This window comes from Phoca vitulina, unplaced genomic scaffold, assembly GCF_004348235.1.
Source record: "Phoca vitulina isolate PV1807 unplaced genomic scaffold, GSC_HSeal_1.0 scaffold9, whole genome shotgun sequence".
Classification (NCBI taxonomy): domain Eukaryota; kingdom Metazoa; phylum Chordata; class Mammalia; order Carnivora; family Phocidae; genus Phoca; species Phoca vitulina.
Window position 1 is genome coordinate 43,953,423 of NW_022589712.1, and position 21,295 is coordinate 43,974,717.

At 39.1% G+C, this 21,295-nt stretch overlaps 1 protein-coding gene and 1 non-coding gene across 3 annotated transcripts in view; both read right to left on the reverse strand.

Moving 5' to 3' along the window:
- SLC35F1 (solute carrier family 35 member F1) overlaps positions 1-21,295 on the reverse strand; it is a 383,113-nt gene that overhangs the window by 337,752 nt on the left and 24,066 nt on the right. The window lies entirely within an intron of this gene.
- Positions 11,052-11,193, reverse strand: LOC116634838. The gene has a single exon (XR_004300061.1). It is a non-coding gene; the product is annotated as a U4 spliceosomal RNA (small nuclear RNA).

A 21,295-nucleotide genomic window follows, 5' to 3' on the forward strand; every position in this document is an offset into this window, starting at 1 on the left:
CCCAGGGCAGAAACAACACTCAGACAAAAAAAAGAAGAAAATGGGTCACCTGAAATCAAGACTCAGTTTAAGTGCTGTGAATGGGAGACTGTAATACAAAAGAAAAAACCATGGCAAGAGAATTACTCAGAAAATGTGAGACTCTGCCCAAGGAGGGGGACCCAGACCTACTGAAAGAGAAGCATTTCATTCTGCAGAACAGTAAAGAAGGCGCATTATCAAGGGCAGGGGCCTCAATTATCCCCCAGAGAGAGACACACGTTACTCAAAGTAAACAGTGTAAATCCATGGCTACCCAGGACGCACACCACTTTCCTGGACACATGCCACCCACACTACCTTTCACAGCTCACTCAGTAGAAACCTACAGTGACAGGTTAAGCAACTGAAAGCCTCAGGGACACAAGTGAACAGATGATATTTTCAAACCTTGTCCAACCTGAAGGTGATAATTACATGAGGGAAATAAGTATATGAGGTGAGAACAATAGGTTCCATGGGTTGTGTTAAAGGAAGAAAGTTGTTTTTTTTTTTTCTGAGCTGTGGTTCACGATGCCAGGATCATGGGCTCCCGGAAGGGATGTGATGGCATCTCCCAGAAACCAAGCCTGACAGGAGGCTTGCCAATCTAATAAAGAGACTTTAAATTCAAATTTGGGGAAAGAGGAGAAAGAAATAATCAGAAAAAATTAAGGCCTTTGTCAAATCTGGTATGATGGAGGACAGCAGGTGTGCATGGAGAAGAATAAACAATAAACTACAATGGAGGAGGTTCCTAACAATTCCAAGAAGAAAATGATGAAGAAAAGTGTTAGAACTGACCAACACTTTTAGCATCAGATGCTCATATTTAACTTTACTACTACTTTACTAGCTGCCTGACCTTGAGAAATCACTCAATCCTCTATGCCATAGGACACACATCTGCAAAAATGGTGTTAATACTGCATCACCCCAGAGAGTTGTAAGAATTCAGGGGAGTGAATACACAAAAGGCATTAAGAACAGTGCCTAGCACAGGGCAAAAAATGGCCTATGTAAAACCCAACTCCTGCTAGCCCTATGTCTTTACCCCAATATGCCTACTCAACTCTGCACCTCTTCTACTATTTCACCCACACATACACTGCTTTGCTGCTTAGAATAATATCCTTTGCCCTCTTGTCTGCTGGAAAACTCCTAATCTCTCAAAACTAAGTGTATTTCCTTTTCCAAGAAGCACTCTTCAACTCTTGCCAGGAAGTTCGTTGCTCTCTCCCTTTAAGTTCCTTTAACAAATCTCTCCTCAACACTCATCTCCACTGTAACACACATCACACTACACTATAACTGTCCATTCATACTCGAATGGGAACTCTTCCAGGAGGGAGAGCTAGCTTATGTGGGTGATACTGGTATCCCCAATGTCAAGTGCAAAGTTTGATATGCAATAGAGTCTGAAAAACATTTGCTAAATAACGGAATATAGGCCATGAAGACAAGTCTAGACCCTCCAGCAGAACCCAGCATGCTCTTAACCTCAAATAGCAGAAGAAAAGTATGTAATTGAGAATCAAATCAGAGAGAAAATATAATCAATCCTTCTAAGAAGTATATGAAAACAATTTAGAGGGCAATGGACCCAATTTCCGAGTAATGTAAAGGAGTGGGTACTGTTTACTTAGTATCCAGGATATTAAAGCCTAAATTACCTTTCAGTACCAGATCACACCCAAAGTAATTAGAATTGGTACATCTCCCAAGCAAAAGGCTGAGACAAAAAAAAAAAAATGAATGTTACTGCTTCTTCATCCCCGACCTTCATGCAGACTTAGTTCTGCTACTTAACCCAGTTAGGATTTGTCTTGGTTAAAGCCCTGTCATTTATGAACATTTTCCTGTTTTTCCCCACATCACTGTCAGATTCCTTTACTGCCATTTATTTCACAATTACAAGAAATACTGAAACAAATAAAGCTACTAAGACATGGTGTTTATGCCTCATGAATAACTGCTTCTTAACTCCTTTTGTTGGTTCCTCCTTCCCCTTGAGCTCATAATGTAGGAGTGACCCAGGGCTCAGTTCTTGGTCCTCATCTCTCCTTCATCTATATCACTTCTTTAGAGATCCGATCCAATCCCACGGTTTTAAATATCAACTATGCGATGACTCCCAAACATATATGCCCAGCCAAACTTTTCTCTTGTTCCGGATTCCAATACCCCAATGTCCACTCAAAAATTGACATGAATATATAACAAACATTCTAAATACAACCCTGGACTGCTGATCTTTGCCTCACCCCTACTCACTCATTACACCCTCCCTACCACAGTTGATTGCAATTCCACCTTCCCAGCTTCTCAGGCACCAAGAGCCTTGATATCATCTTTAACTCCTCTTCTTCTCTCACACTCCACACCCTATCAGTCCAGAAATCCCGATGGCTCTACCCTCAAAATATATCCAGAATCCTATCACCTTTTATCATCTATGTTGCTGCCATCATCTTGCACCTGGATTACTGATGTCACCTCTTAAATGGTCTCCCTAATTCTCCTCTTGGCCACCTATAATTGTCTCTTCTCAACAGAGCAGCCAGAGTGATCCTTTTAAGAGAGCTCTTATGGAATGGAATCAGATCACACCTCCCCTTTGCTAAAAATCCTCAAACAGCTCTCATTTCACTCTGCATAAATGCCAAAGTCCCTACAATGGTCTGCAGTGCTCTCCTCCCATGATCTCTTTTCATCTCTAGAACCTCTTTTCCCACCATCTCCCCCATCCTCTCCAGCCCCCTTGGCCTCCTGCTATTTGTTGAGCAGCCCAGGCACCAATGGCCTCAGCATTTGTACTTTATTCTGTCTGGAAAGCTCTTCTGCAGACATCTAAACAGCTGTTCCCTCATCTCTGCCAGGTATTTCCTCAAAAATCATCTTCTGAGACAGGTCTTCTCTGACCACCTTTTCTAAAATTTCAACCATGCTTCAGATCACCCCTCCACTCTAAGTTTTTCTCAAACTCTATAAAAGCAGATTTCTGCCTATTCTGTTGGCTGCTGTTTCCGCAAAGCCTAAAAATGTGCTTCGGACAGAGGAGGCACACAATAAATACCTAAATGAGTGAATGAACCAGGTAGATAAACAGTTTTCCTACTTTCCAGACCAGGTTTTTGAAAATAAAAACAAATGGCACTACTCTATAACTGCTTTAAAATGTCTGCAATGGTTGAAATTCAGTATCATGTAACCTAAACAATCTTAGTGCACAAAAAGGTCAATATTTTTCTAAGGATGTTTTTCCTTACTTCTCTGTCACAAAGCACATTTCCATTTAGCTACTAATGCTTTTCCTCTAGGTAAAATCACTTAAAACAGTTTACACAAAGGCTGGAAAGGACAATGCTACAGTCACCTTAAAGAGGACATATTATATGGTCTTTCATACTTATAACAGAAAACTTAGGTTGAAATAGGAAAGTAATGGTGAACTGAAGACAGAAGTGGATGTCATGTGATCTGAGTTCTTATCCAAGCTCTACCCCTTAGGAGCTCTGCGAAGAGAGGGGCATCAATCTCTGGAAACCTCAGGTGACCCATATTTGAATAAAGAAGCACAATATCAGCCCTTCTACCATCTTAAAGATGTTGTGAAAATTATATTTGAATGGCAATTTGCAGATTGCTTCCATAATCTTCATTTTATTTGTAATTATGTCATGTCATTAAAGTAATAATTTTAGGGGGGACCTGGATGGCTCAGTCGGTTGAGTGTCCAACTGTTGGTTTTGGCTTAGGTCATGATCTCAGGGTCATGAGATTGAGCCCCGTGTCAGGCTCCACATTCAGCGTGGAGTCTGCTTGAGAGATTCTCTCCCTCCCTCTCCCACCCTCTCTGCTCCTCCCCACCCCCGCTTGCATGCTCTCTCTCTCTCTCAAATAAATAAATATATAAAAGCTATAAATAAATAAAGGAATAATTTTAAAATCCACATTTTTTTATTAGGTGCCAACCCACTTAGACTATTTTCTCCCCCTATTCTATCCTCAACCTTTTCCAAAAAAAAAAGTCTGGAAAGGAGTCAGGACTTGGAAGTTAGTTGTGAGGAGAATGGAGGGAAGTGGGCATTACTGAGGAAACCATCCAGTTCATTTTCCTTTTATTTTTATTTTTTTCAGGAAAGTCTAGCCGGAATAATGGAGCACAAAGAAAGAGTAAGACCTTTTGTTCTTCAATTCTAAACTAACAACACAAACTGCAATTCCTTTCAAAACTTTTTGCAACTCATGGAAAAAGTTCATCATTTTAGCAACTATAATCTTCTCTTAGGACCTTGGTCTCTCTCTTTGTCATGTTTCTGTCCTCAGCTCTTCTGAGATCTCTCTCTAAAAGTTCCATCTAAAGAACCATAATATTGAACAACTTACACTTTTTCCAAAATTAAAGATGTCTATAATGTAAAAGGAAAAATGTGTTACTATCCAGAAGAGAAGTGTTTCCCATTACAATCCCGCTGTGAAGACACACAGCCACTGGACCAGGCACGGCATCGAAGGTGAAAAGACAGCGGAGAGTCTCTTTAAGCCTGCAGTACCAGACGCTTGTCTTGACTTGTAGGTTCACAAACTTGAAAATGGGGAAAAGAATGCTGCGTCTAACTGTTAAGAATCAATCATCTTAAACACTTGCAATGCTCTCTAAAATAATCATCATCAGCAATTAACTCTTATTTTTCAGAAAAACTGAATATTTTAAACTGTGTGTGCATGTATATATATATACAAATATATATTATATATATATATATATATGTTATATATATATAATGAGTTACTTTACCTAAATAAGTCTCCCCACGTCGCCTCATAAATAACTCTACTTCATAAAATGCGGTAATAAATACAGCTTACCTCGCAGGATGTTATGAGGATTAAGCGATATAATGTATACAGCAAATACTAAATAAACAATGGTCAATTTGTGACTACATCTAAAAAAAAAAAAAAAAAAACCTCCAATGGAAAAGAAACATGGCCTCTGTTGTAGCAGACCTTTCCAAACAGGACCAACCCTGTCTATACGCGACTTAAGGAGAAGAGGTAGCGTACTCGGACTGAGAGGGACAGCGTTAAGGAGAGACTGGGCAAGTGCCAGACAACATGTGGAGGGGAACAGCATTGGCCCTCAGAACCCGGAGACCTTTTTTTCCAAATGCCCTGTCAAAAAGGGATTTCCCAGCTCTGCCTTCCAACCCCCAAATCTGCTCGACTTCATCAAAGGCGGATCCAGCCACATTTTTGCAAGAATCCAGACCATTGAGGAGTAGAGTAAAAGCACTCAGATTTGACAGCATAACTGAAATGAAGAGTAAGAATGGTTTCATATAGAAATAAGAATCACATCTCAAAAACTGCTTACAAATTACTCTTTAAAACTGGAATCCTGTAAAGTTTAGTTAAATGTGCCTTGTTTGTATGCAGGCGTTCTCTCCCTAGAACAGATGCATCCATAAAGATGGCAGTAAAGTAAGTCAAAACAAATCAACAAATACTTATCATGTGCTTACATTTAGAATATATTCTCACAGTGTGTGTGTTTATGTGTGGGTATGTTGGGAGAGGTGGATCTCACAAAACAAAGTTAAGAACTCTTTTCAGAAAATAGAATAAAAAATAATAACTAGTTTGTCAGTATATGAAATTTACTATTTTTTTCACTACATTTTGAACTTTTCAGCTATTCATAGCATTTTCCAATTGCAGCATGACTCTGAATTTCTGAGCCCCACAACAGATTTTACGCTAAGTTTGGCAATGAGGTGGGATATCTGGCCTCACAACTCTGACCTCAGAGATGATTTGTCCCTTCCCTCACCCAGATCCTTTACCTTCTTCTTCCTAATGGCCTTTGACCTGTCAATAATGTGTACAGATAGCACACAGTAAGCAAAGTAATAACAAATAGGAGAACTGGACGAAGTTCAATCATAGAAATAAGTCTCCATAATTGTTCATGTTTTGTTTTTGAATAGCAAGCACAAATACAGAACAACAGGGCGCCTGGGTGGCTCAGTCGTTCAGCGTCTGCCTTCTGCTCAGGTCATGATCCCGGGGTCCTGGGATCGAGTCCCACGTCGGGCTCCCTGCTCTGCGGGAAGCCTGCTTCTCCCTCTCCCACTCCCCCTGCTTGTGTTCCTGCTCTCGCTATGTCTCTCTCTGTCAAATAAATAAATAAAATCTTTAAAAAAAAAAAAAAAAACAAATACAGAACAACAGACTATCAAATATAATTGCAGAAAATTATCTTCTGATAGCCATTTATTCTCCTTTTCAAAAATAAACAACAATGAAAGCATCCATTTTTTTTGTGCATTTCTCACACCTGGAAACTAGACTTCACATCTCCATGAAGAGACTGGATCTGCGGATGGTGAAGAACCATCTCACAGAGGCCTTGTTGCCAGAGTTTACGCTTCCCTGACTGATGCTTATAAAGTTTGAAACACCATCTCCATTTCACATTTGCACGTAGCAGGACCACGTTGGGGGGCGGGGGGAGGAAAACAGCGAAAGGCAGACATGATGATGAAAAAGGATGTAAAGCTAAAGGGACTTCCAGGACCAGTAAAACCAATGATTTGACACAAACTGAGGTTCAAGAACATGTTCAGACCTACAAATATAGGAAACTTTTCTTTTGTTTGGTCAGGCTACTAGTCTTCATGTTCATTGCAAGAATGGAATGAAAAGATTTCTCCTTGATGGGACATTTAAAATAGAGCCAAGTCTTTTGGCAAGGATTTAGGTAATTTCCATTATAAGATGATTTCAATGATCTCTGATCTAGTACTGATGTATGCTTAAACCCATAAAGAACTTCACACAGAATTTCACACTGACATCAATGTCCACAGTCTTAACAAGTGGCATTAATTCAATCTGTTCAATTTTCCCTGACATTAAATTTCTCAGTTTTTTTTAATCCAGGAAAAGTTAGAGCAGAGAGTGTTAACAGCACATCTGATAACATGTGTTTTGCTCATGCAGAGGAGATAATTGTGTCATTTGCCTAGATTCCAATTTATAAGCTAGGGCTTCATTGGAGACCTTAGCAAATTAATATGTTAGAAAAACTACAATCACTTTTTTTTACTGAGGTATAACTGACATAGAACATTATATTAGTTTCATTGTACAACATAGAACTACTTTTAAATTGGTTCGGAGAATGTGTTTTTGGTAACCTCCACAGATCTAGTCCCAACATGAATATCAGTCAGCTGAAATTATCTACCAAACAATCTGGTTACAGACACATATATCAAAGTCAAATGGAATTTGAAATAAAGCATCATGTATTTTAGAAATCCATTAGCAAGATCTGTAAGACTCAATCCATATGGATCAATAACAAGATCAGTGCATTTGACATAAAAGTTGTCTCAATGCACTTGACTATTGATTATGTGAGAATTAAAAGAATTTGAGACTGGCATGATATTTTGACAAAAGATAAATTGTGGACTAACAGAAACTGATCAAAATTTTCTCATGGCCTGCCTAAGAAAGAAATGAAAACTATTAGGTTTTTATTTGTTTCTAAATGAATGCATTACTGGTAAAAATAACTAACATAAAAGAAAATTTACAATAGCTAAAACCACACATGTCCTCTGGCTAATGACAATCATAACTACTAAGCCGATCTTGGAAAATCAGATTTAGTAGATGTAACCGACACAAAACTGGCAATGGCAAATCATTAAGGGAAGAATTAAATCTTCCTGGTAAAATTTCAATCATGCCAATATTAGATCAAGAAGTTTGGACATCACAAAAAGACAACTTCAATGACAGAGGCTATAATCACTGACATGTTAATATGTTCCAGAAAGCTGAACAAAATATTAAGTCATTGTCTTAAAAATTATACAAAATATAAGTGATACAATTAAATTAATTTCAGTAAAATAAAAGCAGACTAAGAAATGGAACGGCTGTTCTGTGTAGAATGGAGGCTGCTTTTAGAGAAGACTAAAATTAATTGGTGTTATCAAAAGTTTAAATTCACAAACATGAAGTCATGAACATACTGAGCATCAAAACATTCTGTATCCAACTGGTTTTGATCTCTTGAATACACATACACAAAAAATTGTTCTCCCTCTTCCTTTTTCTTGGATATTTACAATATTTAAGCTCATAGTATTTACATAATTCATATTACATATTCATATTCTGTAACAACAATAGAACTAGGTCCAAACCCACAATGAGAGCTAGGGCTTTGTTGTCAGTGAGACCACAGCACTCATGTAATCGTAAGTGAGTCAGGCACTTTGGCAAGGACCAACGTCTGCAAAAAGAAATGATACTTCAAAGTCTTGTTGACAGGATTAAATGATAATCATTATACAATACATGCATATTGGCACTTATGCCATTTTATTCCCCTCCTTGATGATAATGTTCATGATCTTGAGAAAGAGGTGTGCCTGGCACACAGTAGGTATTCAGACACAAGGTAACTATTATGCAAATGATGATATGATGATGAAGAAGAAAAGCTGCTAAGCTAACTCCTGGGGGAGCAACAATAACTAATTTTAAAAAAATAACTACTGAGTCATGTTAATTTTATGAGTGTTTTCCAGATACGAATGGAAGATCCCAGATGGAAAAAAAAAAAATAAAAAAGAGCTGTTTTCATTCAGAAAAAGCCTCAAATAAACAAGAAATGGGATGAAATATATATATGGCTGCTTAAAGATAGGTTCAAATCTTCAGTGGTATTTGAACAACTCACTCCATGGAATGAGTTTGTTTCTGAAGTGAAAGCTAATCTATTGCATTATTGGTGACAGAATCAATAATTTCCAAAAGCAAATAGCTATTGTATGAAAGAAAAGAATGAAAGTCACTGGCATAAAGGTAAGTAGGCATTTAAAACCAGATGAGCTGCCCTTGACCTCTCTGTGATTCTTGGTTTACTTGAAAACTCATTATTATGGTAGTTGTTATTGGTTTTGCTATTGTAATTGATTGGTTTTGACTTAAGGGTTTCATCAAGGATGTTACCCTTATTTTATAAACCTTCTTGCCTTGATCACAGAAACAGAAGAAGAATGAAACAGTTAGGTCTTTACCTTGAATATAACAATGTGGTAAGACTAATTTGCTTCTAAATGTTTTAAAATAGCAGAAAGTCTTTCCAATATGTTTTCTCATTTGAAGCATAAAAACCTAAAAATAATTGATTCTAAGTACCGATTTTCTCAAGAAGTACTGGAGCCTTTGTTTTGCTTTAGGAAACACTTTCTTTAAATATGGAATTTATAAATCAGAAAGATATGTCTAGATTCTCAAAACCAAATATAAACAGCATGGCCAGCATGTGGCTACCAGGTCTTAAAATATTGAAGGAAGGCAATTGTGACCAGGGATCAAATTTGATGCCTTGCCTTTTGGTCAGTGAGCACCATATGGGCACAAATGCAAGTTGCCATTATTGTATTTCTAAGAAGAGTTTCAGATGCTGAGACATAATCTAAAAAAAAAACACAAAGGCAATAAATAGAGATAGTCTCAGTATAGATGAAATGTCCCAGATGACCCTGAGAGATAAAAGAAAACTCCATCCTCCACCAACACATCAACAGAAAGTGCCTAGTGCTTCTCCTGATGGTTAATAAAGCCTGTATTACTTTTTTTGTCTCACTGGGTATTCAGCAAATCGATTTATAAGAGATCAAAAGCAATGAGCCTAGGAAACAGCTATTTACCCTTATGTATTTCTCTCCCCCTATCGTGCTCATTTTCAAACGAAGACTGATTTCCCTGTATACTTCCTCCACGTGAATGTCTATCATCATACTTGGTTAAACTGCCATGGCTAATTACCAGAGGGGCTCTGTAATCAGCAGAGAGCAGAGGAAAGGCCGACTTAAAAGAGCACCCACTGCATGGTCCTGGCCAGGCCTGAAAACACCTGGGATGGTGCACGCTCATTCCTCTTAGCTCATTCTCCCTTTCATGCTGGGCTGGACCATGGGCTCTGGGGTCCCTCGGCTCACACGAAGCAACACTCATCAGTAGAAGCAACACTCATCATTGCAGAAGATCAAGGTCCAGAATGCCCACAGAATCTTTGCATACTATAATGTGCTGTTAAACATAAAAATACAAGAGGAAGAGCTCGTGGGGAAAAGATATAAAATTACATGTGGCACTTGGCTGGGCTGAAGCAAGACTCAGATCTGTCTAGGAAGTAGAGCTAAGTGACACTTGTTCTCAAAATACCTATTTGTATCCACTGATTTACATTAGGGCTGAGAGGCCTTGGGGGCCATGGGGTGGGACACACGTGAATCATGTCTCCACTTAGAGTCCAGGCCTACACAGGTATATCTGGCAGAACTTTAGAAGTGAAAGGAATGGATGCTAGGGTACAGAGAGGACAGTGGGGACTGCCCACAGAAGAAAATCCATATTAAGAGCAAAAATTATCTAACAGAGGAAGCCAAACGGTCTGAAGGTTGGCAAGAGAGGCAAGTATGAGTGCAGCACTCGGTAAGTTGGTACTTAGATCCGTTCAGACAAAGCTACTTGGTGATATGTACAAATCCCAGGCTAGAAAAGAATTTACGCGTGACCTGGCAAAACCATTGCACTAAACTCAGCCACAGTTTGGACCCAAGAATCCTTGTTCTGGGACCTTGCAGGGGAGGAAACATCTTCCCTCCCACTCCTCAAGAGTTGGCCAAGCTATTGGAGCAAGTTGAAGCTTGTCAGAAGCCTAAATGACTCAGCAGGAATCTGCTCCTCCAGCTGGGCGAATGCCAGTCAGGGGAGCAGGGCAGGAGGAGGGGGGCAGGCTGCTCCATGCAGAATGGACAAGGAGTCCAGCAGGGGAGTCCTGACTGATGGTGAGGCAGATGAGACAACTCTCCAGGGTTTACTGGAAGAGCCTGGAACTTCTGTTGGAACGTGCTGAGGTTTAGAACAGTGGGGTTTAGTTATTAATGTAAACATGATGTAATGTAGTAGTAGTCACCAAAATCATGAGAGTTGACATTTTTTTCTGGTCCTGTGAAACAAATTTATCCAATTTAATTTCAGTGAGATTTATTTCTGTGAAATGTTTCTCAGATGACTTAGCAATAATCGCGCCTCGGATAAACCTCATTGGCTATGATACTGCCACTGGGCAAAGCTTCTCAGATGACCTGGACTAACAGATTAGCAGCTAGTATCCGGCAGAGATATAAACCTTTGAATTTTAACAAATCATCCCCTCCCTAATTCCACCAAAAAAAGGTGGGGAGGATAAAGAGTTAAGGGACTCATGGAACACGGGTTTGTTTTTAGGCCTACTGCCCAAGGCCTGATTTTATAGGCTTGTATTTCATTTTTATGTCTCTTTATGTGATAGATAATTGGATTAGTCTCTAAGAATGGTTCAGTGACCCACAGAGAGGAAATTATGTCTCCAAAGCATGTGTGTGAGATCTAACTCTTCTCTTCTAATCAGGTCCATCAAAAACTGGAGAAGGAGGAGAGGAGAGGTCCATCAAAAACTGGAGAAGGAGGAGAGGAGAGGCTATAGCATGAGGCCCTGTTCAGGCCCTGTTCTCAGGGAACGTTCCTATATTTGAGTTCACTCTGAGTTTAAGCAACTCAAAATGGAAAAGTTAGAAATTAAGACCTTCTCGCTTTTACCCAATATACTCACCATCTCTATAGATGAAAGCTGCAGGACTTTTCCCACTTAAAATTAGGTAACTCCTCTAAGTTTTTGCAATACAGATCTTAGAAGAATTTCTGAGCTGTTCTGAGCTAGAGGCTTGCTAAGTACAGTATTTCTTGATTTATTTTATGTTTATTCAAATGAAAAACCCTGGGGAGAGCAGAATTATTTTCCTTAAATAAATGGTTGATTGTTATGCCTTAAATTGGAAAGGGGGGCACCTGGGCGGCTCAGGCGGTTAAGCGTCTGCCTTCAGCTCAGGTCATGATCCCAGGGTCCTGGGATCAAGCCCGCATAGGGTTCCCTGCTCAGCGGGGAGTCTGCTTTTCCCTCTCCTTCTGCCGCTCCTTCTGCTCACGTTCTCTCTCTCTGTCTCTCTCTCTGTCAAATAAATAAATAAATCTTTTTTAAAAATTGGAAAAGAATTTTTTAATGGTCACTAATGATACTAAATTGACCATTAATTTGTTTTTAGAAAGATGCACTTTTTTTTAATAAAGATTTTATTTATTTATTTGACAGAGAGAGACACAGTGAGAGAGGGAACACAAGCAGGGGGCATGGGAGAGGGAGAAGCAGGCTCTCTGCCAAGCAGGGAGCCCGATGCGGGGCTTGATCCCAGGACCCTGGGATCATGACCCGAGCCGAAGGCAGACTCCTAATGACTGAGCCACCCAGGCGCCCTGGAAGATGCACTTTTAAACAGTTATTATTCTAACATGAAGAAGAATCCAATAACAGAAGGCTGTAGCATATGTCTAAATGTTTACTACACAGTTTCTCCAATGTAGATCTAATTTCTCATAATGCATATTACATATCTTCCTGATTTTTATGTGCATGAGCACATGAACTATGAGCTAATAATTCCGCATTGCGGAACAAGTGCAAATCTCCCATAAGATAAGTGATGCGTTGGTGAACTTAGAGCCAGAAAGCTAACAGGGTCAGATCCAGCTCCACTACATATTTGGGACCCACTGGAAAATTCAAGTCAGTGAACCTGTTTCCTCATCCTCAAAAATGAAAATGACAACCACTACCTTATAAGACCTCTGTGAAAATTAAATGAGATAATGAACCATAAAGTACTTGACATTGCTGTTATGATACAGATATATCAGAGTACAGAAGGTGCTCATATAAAAATGTAATTAGTAAAGTATCTTCCAATAATCATGAAAATAAAAATAATCCATGCAATAATAAATATAACTGTAACAATTATAAATTAGAATCTACTGATATGTTCTTACAGATCTGCACATAAGCTATCAATAAAGAATTCTATACAATCATGTCTTGAAATCCAGAATTGAAACATTTTCATCTGGAACATTTGAAAAACATGAATTTTCTTTTAAAAATAACTGTTATTTTTTTTCTAATTAAAGTAGTATGGATTTAGATCAAAATGACAGACTAAGGCTTCATGCCGATCTACTCCCACCTCAATTTCCTAAATATACCAGAAAATCTGTTTTTAAAAAGAAAAAATTCACAACAGTGCTGGAAAATAAGAATGAGTAGAATTGATGGACACAAACTTTGAGGACTTCCAAAAATGAAAGACTGACAGAATCCTACTGATAGGAAAAAACCACAACCCAGACGACCTGGAGGAGAAATCTGCTGCAAAGGTGAGAGCAACTCTGGGACACTCAAACCTCAGAGATGACAGACCAGGTAGCAGGAAAGAATCCTGAATAAAGAGCCTCAGTAATTGGCTGGTAAATGGTTCAGCATATCCCACTCTCCCACCTTTCATGACTCCCCCCTCCCTGCCAACAACAGTAGCAGCAGTACCCATCCCTGGGCATGAGAGGAGGGCAGATTGGAGAGGGACTTGGATTGCCACTGCCCAAAAAGAACACAGAGTCCCCACATCCAGATGAGGAGCATTTGAACACCACGCATGGCAGCATACCCCAGCTCTCTCTCTCCAACAAAGGAGGCAGATTCTGGTAAACAGAAACATTATTTACAGATAAGTAAGCAAGGACTCTCAGATATAAAAATGAACACGAACAAGAATTACCAAATACTTTAGGAAAACCAACCCTATGAGAGAAGGCACCAAATTGAATAAAGAAAACCACAAACATCTAAAGAAACAACTTAATAGAACAAAGAAAAGGTAACTTTGAAAAAAGTATAGTTGATCCTCACATTTGTGGATCCCGTATCTGTGAATTTGCCTATTTGATAAAATTTATTTGTAATTCCCAAATCAATACTGGTGGCACTTTCAAGGTCTATGACAGACATAGGTAGAGTGATGAAATTTTTGAGTCACCTGATGTGCACATTCCAGGTAGGTGAAAACAAGGCAAACTCTGCCTTCTTGTTTCAGCTCTCATACTGTAAGCAAGTGTCTTTTTTGTGGTGTGCTGAGTGCCATGTTTTTCACATTTTTGTGCTTTTTGTTGGTGATTTCTCTGTTTAAGATGGCCCCCAAGTGCAGCACTGAAGTTCTGTCTGGTGTTTCTAAGCACCAGAAGGCTGTGACGTGCTTAATAGAGAAAATACCTGTGTTCGATAACTTCATTAAGACATGAATTATAGTAGGGGCACCTGGGTGGCTCAGTTGTTAAGCATCTGCCTTCGGCTCAGGTCATGATCCCAGGGTCCTGGGATCGAGCCCCGCATCGGGCTCCCTGCTCTGCGGGAAGCCTGCTTCTCCCTCTCCCACTCCCCCTGCTTGTGTTCCCTCTCTCGCTGTGTCTCTCTCTGTCAAATAAATAAATAAAATCTTAAAAAAAAAAAAAAGACATGAATTATAGCGCTATTGGCTGTAAGTTCAATGTTTATGAGTCAATAATACATATTAAATAAGGTGTCCTCAACAAAAACATACAAAAAAGAAAGTTATTTATTGATCAGTTGATGAAAATATGACCAGAAACTCACAGGCACCTAATCTTGTATTTCCCCTAGGAACAATGGTTCAATATTCACTAATTCAGTATTAGCTAATTTACTAATTCATGGTGCTTTACAGAGCATAACTACTGTGAATAATGAAAACAGACTGTATAGCAGATGACCTCATGTGAATAAGATAGGCTATTGCATTCAAGAATAATATTAGACTGTATAAGAAATAATCTGAGATTTTTCGGGGAAAATGTATGATTATAGAAATTAAAAATCAGTAAGTATTTTGAAGAGCAAAATGGACACTAGCTTTAGAATAAATTAGCAAGTTAGATCAAGTCAAAAATGCTCCTACAGACACTGCAAAGTGACCAAAAAAAAGGCAAAGTTAGTGAGAGAAGTTTAGGATTAGAGAGATGTATAAAAGTTCTAACATCTACCTCGTAGGAGTTTCAAGACCAAAGAAGATAGAGTACAGAAAACATTTCTCAAAGAAAGACATGTATTCAAATTGCCGCAGCCTAGTACAAGCTCAGCAGAATGAATTTTAGAGTCCACATGTGGACACAATGTGGTAAAATTTCAATACCAAAAATAGAGAGGTTCCTAAAAGCTTCCAGAGAGAAAATCAGGTTTCCTGCAAATGAACAAGGCTCATTTTAACTTCAGAATTCTCTAGGGCAACACTAGATGCTAAAAGAAAATGGAAAATAACTTCAAAGTTCTGGCAGAAAATAAATTTGAGCATAAAACCTGGACTCAGCCAAACTAGCATTCAAGGGGGAAAAAGGACATTTTTTTTTTTTTAAATGCAAGGACTTTGAAAGTTTGCCACTCATATATCCACTCCAAAAGAATTATAAATTATAAATTCTTTTGGAGTGGATATATGACAAAAAAATAAGGAAAAAAAATAAATACCAAAAAAAATGACAAAAAAATAAATACATGAGGAAGACATGGGACACAACTTGATCACTATTGAGTAAGTAACGGTTTCCAAATACTTAGACATACATCTAAGTTTTACAGATTTCTTTGATCACCACTTATATTTTTTTAAGTGGTGACTGCAAAATTATTACAGGCCCAATGAGGAGGAAGGGGCAGATAAACTCTGAGAAACAGAAAAAGACCAAAGAAAAAACAAAAGTCCTACAGTGGAATATTTTATGGAATCTACTGGCTGGTGTTACCCCAGGGAAATAAATATTGCCCTCCTTTGAGAAAAGAGTGCTTTGAAATCCCAGGACTTAACAGTTCAAGAAGGAGGCTGGAAAGAAAAAAAAAAAAAATGGAAAAGAGATTTGAAGAGGGAAACTGTATTATCCCTTTGGGCTAAAAATCATAATCTGAAATAAGTGGTTTTGCCAAAGTCAAAGCAGCAATTAGGAATGCCATTTGGAATTCCTGACTGCCAATTTTGTGTTCAACTCACCTCACCTCTCTCAACTTCAATGTAGCTAACATGGAAACAGTTATGATCCTGTTCTGACCTGAACTAGACAGTGATGAGGACTGGCATGGCACAAAATAGGTCAAGTTGAGAAAAGAAACACAGAGTAAAGTCATTCACCAGATGAGAAACATGTTAAAAATTAAATTCCTGCACTCTACGGAGCCTTGCTTCCCCAGTGTTGTGACTAGGTCACAGAAACCACTATTTTCATTTGATATTAGTCAAAAAGTTCTGCTACCTATTGTGCATGTACCTAATCTATTACCCTGTTTTAAGATGAGTTGAAGAAACACATGGTTTTCTAAGCAGCAGAGTCTCCCAGCCTCCCAGACCTCGCAGTGTTCCAGGCAGCTGCAGGCAGCCTGCCCTTGCAGCAGGCTTCACACCAAGTCCTCCCAGAATGCTCAGGCTCTCATGAGATTCTTCAGGGCTTCCACCAACAAGGATGTGCTTTCACCAAATAATGAAGAATTCACACAGCTGAGCTACTCGGTCATTTCTTCTAACAGTTAAGTGTGATGTTGTTCCTGGTAAAATTTCACATAGGACAAAAAGAGGAATTCTGCTGCCTAAAACACTTGAAAAGTATTAGCTAGAAAAAGAGCAAGGGTTTTGTAATAAGACAGACCTTGGTTTGAATCTCAACTATGGTATTGTCCACATCAGCTTGAACAACTTACGTAACTTCTCTGAACCCGTTTCCTTGTTTGGTAACGGATGATCTGCGCAAGGCTGGTGTACAGACTAAAGGAGATCCCCAGTACCCAGCACTTCGTGGATGCTCATAAATTGTTGGTTCCTGTAACTCAATCACAGTATGTCCACTAGTGACATGGTTAGTAGAAAATTTTGAGAAGTAAGGGGGAGGTCACAATGGCCTGGCTAACTGCAGTGATGTATATTGAAACTGTCTATTTGGACTTTATTAAGCTGAGAGGATAAATCCTTCCTATAAGAGATAAGTATTCACACAGATGACATAAAATCTAATTCTGTTGACTCTGATTGGAAACACTACAATTACTATAACTGATCTTGAATTTCCTTCCCTTTCTATGTCTCCAATTGTGGTACTCCATCTTACCATATCTCATGGCTAGAAGTCCCAGCATTGACTAAAATATTGAAAAAATTAGAACTCTCTTCTTATATTCAGACTTGTTTAATGCAAGGGGTACTAAAAGGAGGTAAAAAGTAAGCTATAATATTTGCCAGAAAGTAAATCCATTCAGTGGAATAGAGTGGTAGATTTCCTTGGTGTAGAATTTGTGTACAAATTATTTGAGAATGGCTAAGTGAGTTTTGTGCCAAGAGGCTCTATAGGGCTACACTGTGACATTGAACTCTATCTTATTGTTGAGTCAATCATGAAAAAATTGCATATCCTGAAATTTATTTTATACAACAAAATCAGAAAAGAATTGTCTTCATTTAAATGAAACCATTAAATATAATGCTTTATTTTACTCTTGTGTTTGATATTTCTATCCTAACCAAATATTGTCCCAAAATAATAAATTATAACCTTCATAACTAGGAAACGAATTCTACCAAAGGCAACTTTGCACTTATTGAGACTAAAATTCACTTTATAAATCATTTTTTTTAAGTAGGTTCCACTCCCATCATGGGGCTCAAACTCAAAACCCTGAGATCAAGAGTCACATGCTCTACCGACCGAGCCAGCCAGGCGCTCCTATAAATGACTTTTAAAAATACCTTCCATAAAATGAGGTGAACCTGCATATGAAATATTGAGGCTTCTCTTTGTGACTATTAATCTATTTTTAAAATGTATCTTTAATAAATGTCAGATATTCCTTAATCAAAATTTCTCTTCCCAATATTGTCACAGAATATCTTACTTAATTCCTTGAATCATCTTAGCCAAAAATACCTCCACCATATTCACTTGTTTCCACTGGCCTTTCTACAAGAAATCCTTTCAGTCAGGAATAGCTCTATCCACCAGCCGCACCAAACTGCACCACACTTCTGAAGGACAGACTGTCTTTAAGAGGACTGCAAACTACGGTTTTTGACCTACGAGGAGCAGGTGAAAAGGCAAACCCTATCCTGTGTGCAATTGGCACTGCTCACCATAGTTTAAATTTTGGAAATCACCCTCTAGCTGCTCACTCTCTTTGGAGCCCTTTTCTTGTAGTTCATGAATGTTCCTCCACAACGCCTTGCTCTGTCTCAGAAGACCCCTGCTCAACAGTCAACCTTTAAAATAATTTCCACTTTTGTTATTCAGACTGAATAGAAGTCAGTGGCAAATTCCACTTCGATGTGAAAGAAGACCTAGGTCAAGACAAGCAGAAGAACATGAGCCAAAGGAGTGAACACTGAGCTCTGAGTTCTCACGAGGTCCTAGAAAGTGCACAGGCGATTCAGAATCTGAATGCAGAATATTCATAAAGTCATGGACCCCGCCATGACCAAGAGTATTTTGCAATTTGTTATCACAAGAGCCCTCTCTGTCAGCTAGAGTGACTGCTTCCCTGCTCTGCAAGCTTCTGGCACTTGCCAATGGGAAGGGACAGGGCTGGGCCATCAGAGCACAAAAGCAGCTTTCTCTAGCCCTCTTTCCATGAAAGAAAAAAGAGGAAAACATCCTTTTTTTCTTTCTTTTTTTTTTCCCGAAATTCCTCATAAACTGAGGTGCCCAGGGGGCTGTTCTAACTAGTGTTCTGGGTAATTTACATGGATTTATATTCTCCACTATTCTTTTTGGGAGGTGATTAATCACCATGGCAACCACTATATCACAAAACATCTATGCTTACTTAGAAATATTGTGAGTGTGATATACCTCCTTTTTTTAAAAAAAATACATGCTTCCAAGAAGATGGGAGGCCCTGAAGTATGATGTTTTAAAGATAATTTGCTACTCTAAACAATACAATTTGCAGTGTTTCATAGGGCTTGCTTTTGTTGGAAGGGAGAAAAACAGAAGGAATAGGAGTCTAAATACTGACTATATTATGCATGGAGAAATGACTTCAGATGCAAATATACAAGGTTTATAAGTCCTAACAGTGTTTCATGTCCAAGGGGCATTAGGAAGAGTGGAAACTGGAAGAGAAGGATTGACTATCATTATGAGTACTGTAGTCCCATCTGTGACTATCTCAGTAATGCATCATATTCATTTCACAAGGATCAGGAGAAGTCTGTGCAATTCTTAGTTATGAAGCACCAAAGGCAGAAATCAAACGAGTTCTAAACTTGTCCTTAGAGCTTTAGCGAAATCAACATAAGAAATAGGGTTTGCTCCCACTGGCTTTCTGAGCAGCACCTTCTGAGAAGCCTGGTGGGGAGGCTAGGGACAGTAAGGGCATGGGATGGACCATGGGCACACTGCTGGCTTGCCCAGCCCAGGAATCCGGATCACACACATTCACAAGAGCCTCCCCACGTTCTCATTTTCCAACTGCCTCCTGTGGAAAACGTGGACCAAACATCAAGTTACTCCAATTTCTGAAAGCCCCAATGATGTTCATTTCCCAAAAATTTCATACACTCCTTGAAAAGATGCAGTTCACACCACACATACCACAAAGTGAATTTTTAGAAATGAAGGATTTGAATGTCTTGGTCTTTCGAGAAGAAAATCCTCAATCTGTCTGAGATTTGGCTCATTTAGCATTTTTCATCTTGGATTTGGGTACAGAAAGTTAATTTATCTGGGCAGAGACCACAAGAGGCTTTAAAAGGTGTTCTTTTTTGACAAATTTGTCAGTAGTGTGGTGGTTAAGATAACAGACTCTAAAGCCAACTGAATTCAAATCTTTGTTTGGCTACTTGCTCTGTTCTCTTAAACTTTTTATGCCTAGGTTTCCTTTCCCGTGAAACAGCAATAACAATAGTTGAAAAAAACTGAAACTGTTTTAGGCAACAATAGTAAAAGCAACAAGGGTATTTGCCCACCTCCATCTGGAGGCACCATTTTATCCACAGTTTCTGAGAAACCAATGGCAACAGTTAAGCAGATAACTGCCCCCGTAGTTCTCTGTCTATACTGTATGTAGCAAGGTCTTGGGGCCTCACCAAAGGAACCAGGTGCAGCTTTATCATGCTAAAGTCCTGAGACTGGGACCCTTCGAGAACAAACCACCTGTACGCTAGTCTCGTTTGTGTGTGTGTTTGTTTTTGTTACAGCTTTATCGGGACAGACACTAGTATTATTTTTAATAAAAGAGCAAGGGAAAGCTATGTTTTGAAAGATACGTCTTTCTTTTGCAACGCAAGCAAGAGTCGACTTAAATTCGGATATGTGACAGAGGCACAACAGAGCATAACAAATCAAATGCTTGCCAGGTTCAAACAGGGCCCGGTGACCTTCTAGCATCAAAAACAACCAACTAACAACTGTAGTTGTATTAGCTAATGTTTATTGAGTACTAGCTATGGACCGAGTACTTACGATGGATCTCATAAGACCTCTGTGTGGTCAATACTATCATAATCTCTGTTTGATAGATGGGGTATGGAGGTTTACAGAAAGCCAGGGTAAAGGATTCAAACCCAAGCAGTCTGACCCAGACCAGTGCCCCTAACTCTTGTTCTGCGCTGTGCCCCTTTAAAAATTTAGCCTGAAGAACTCTGAGTGCAGCACGCAATGGATTATTTTACTCCATAATAATTCAGATTCATTCACTTGCTCAGAAGCACTTACTGTGTACCCACTGTGACAGAAATCTGTGCCAGGAACTACAGAGTTACTAAAAGAAGTAAGATTGGGCCCTGCCCCCTAATTGCTCACAATCGAAGAAAGATCAGATTGGAATACAAACAACTATATTTCAAGGTAGTCTGTGATCTGCAGTTAGAAGGGATGAAGGGATATGAGCATGAGGTTGCACCACTACCTTCCCCAAAGACAGCCTTTGATGTGCAGGTACCTACTGGGAAGCTAATTTAGCATTAAAGCCTAGAAAAGAAGTTTGCTTAGGTCCTGTGCTTTGAGTCAGAGGAAAAAAAATTAAATTTCTGTATTTAAATTCTATGTAGTTTAGGGCTGACTTTCCCTTCAAACAAGCCAAAGCACTAAAAACAGTGTTCCCACAACAATGGCTTCAAGGAACTTCTATCACTGGGGGACGTGAAACTGTCACACACAGTCCTGTCCTAGGAGGTATCCACTGGGGAGTTTCCTTTCCAAGGAGGTGTTCGTGGGGAGCTGTCAGTGGCGGGAGGCCGGAGGGTGGCAATGCCCTCCCTCATTCTAC